This window comes from Octopus bimaculoides, chromosome 20 (assembly GCF_001194135.2).
Source record: "Octopus bimaculoides isolate UCB-OBI-ISO-001 chromosome 20, ASM119413v2, whole genome shotgun sequence".
Lineage (NCBI taxonomy): Eukaryota > Metazoa > Mollusca > Cephalopoda > Octopoda > Octopodidae > Octopus > Octopus bimaculoides.
The window spans coordinates 11350476-11352338 of NC_069000.1; the positions used below are offsets into that span (position 1 = coordinate 11350476).

The 1863-nt window shown below is 38.9% G+C and overlaps 1 non-coding gene across 1 annotated transcript; it reads right to left on the bottom strand.

Annotated features, from left to right (window-relative positions):
* Positions 1-1651: 1651 nt before the first annotated feature.
* Trnan-guu (transfer RNA asparagine (anticodon GUU)) lies at positions 1652-1725 on the bottom strand. The gene has a single exon. It is a non-coding gene; the product is annotated as a tRNA-Asn (tRNA).
* Between the last annotated feature and the right edge of the window lie 138 nt (positions 1726-1863).

Genomic DNA, 1863 nt, shown 5'->3' on the forward strand with positions numbered 1-1863 from the left:
ATGTATGTATGTGTGTATATATCTATACCTATATCTATGCTTATCTATCTATCTATCTATCTATCTATCTATCTATCTATCTATCAATCTATCTGTCTGTCTGTCTGTCTGTCTGTCTGTCTGTCTGTCTGTCTGTCTGTCTGTCCGTCTGTCTTTTTCTTACTACAAAGACAGAAAGAACGAGAGCGAGAGAGAGAGAGATAGAGAGAGATAGAGTGAGAGAGAGAGCGGATATAATGCAAACTAAAACAAGCCTGGAGATCAAACCATTCCAAATTGTATAACCTCATGAATATAATGATTCTAAGCAGTTAATTCAGAGCCCCTAAAGAGGATCTAATTGAGACGTGTTGTTCGGGTACAAAAAAAAAAAAAAAAAAATAAAGCTCTTACACAATCTATGAGTGACTAAGTTTTCTTGGGTTTAGTCTAATACTTTCGCTGGTACCCTAATTTGACACCCTACACTATTTCACTTAAAAAACATGCTACTCTGAAAACAAGCCCTTTGAAAAAAATCTACGCAGGAAATAAATTCGACATTTCCTTGAAGTAAGCATCCTTTTGTAGGTGTGGTTCAAACTGAGAGTGACGTTTCCAGAAACGGTTGCATGATTCGGCCATATGTGGTCAGATAAACAGGGGAGCCTTTTGTAGAAATCAAGATTAAAGGACAGCAGTCGTTCTGTGAAGGACCCAGATGTCTAAGGCTTCCGGGATATCGCAAAATTAGTTGGCAAATGTCAGGGCCTGTATGTCATGTGTGAATGTGTGTTTAATATCTTAAAATTTCTGCGGCTTCATGCAAGAGGGTTTTGAAAATCACTTTTAAGACTGTCTGGTCTCCTTTGTGTCTAAGTGTATATGTGACAGTGTGAGTATATGTGTGTGTGTGTGTGTGTGAATAGGGGGAATAAATGCATATGTATGTATATGTGCATGTGTGTGTGTGTATGTGTGTGAGAAAGAGGAGAGAGAGAGAGAAAGGGAACCTCTGTAGAGTATTCTTGTGTTTCAATTATATATTTTCATAGCGCTTGTCAAGCAGGCACACGGTATGGCCAAATGTATAAGAATTTCGCTTCTCAATCATAAGGCCTCACGTTCGAGACACCTGCGTCTCAAGTTGTTCTAAGTTGAGTGAACGAAAGTTGGTAGATTAGAAGTTACGACTGTGAGCCGAATACACTAAACACTGAGCCATGCGCATTCACTCCATAGAGTTACAAGCAGGATTTTCTGTGAGGGATATTATAGTAAATTATAATTGTGACGAACGGAGTTTGTTATTGATTGGTGTTGTGCTGTTGTGAGTGTACTCGTGTGATTTGCTGTTGATAGAATCGAACTGGTAGGTGCATATATAGTCGCGAGAGTGCATCGTTGGTTAGATTTTGAGAAGTTGGTGTATAGGGAGTTCCTGAAGCATGTGATAGCTTAATGATAAGATAAACAATGTTAGGGTACTGATGTAGGGAAATCTATTTTGCAGTTTTATTTATAAGTCGTTTTTATGACATTTCCCCTTCAGATTAGAATATATGTTCAAAAATTGTGCTACGAAAAGACAAAAAATAAATTAAAAAAAAAAAAAAATGAAGTCCAAAAATAAAACTTATCGAAGGCCAAATAATAAAATGCTGAATACCACCGTCCCTGGGCGGATTCGAACCACCAACCTTTCGGTTAACAGCCGAACGCGCTAACCGACTGCGCCACAGAGACAGCTGAAACAGAAGCGCCTAGCAACCATGAAAAGTTCTTACTGTTGCAGCGAGTAACCAGGAGTAGCGAAGAGCAAATCCTACCTCAACCACTTTTAGTCGCCTTTTGCGACAGGTAGAAGAAACGTCGAGACTATTC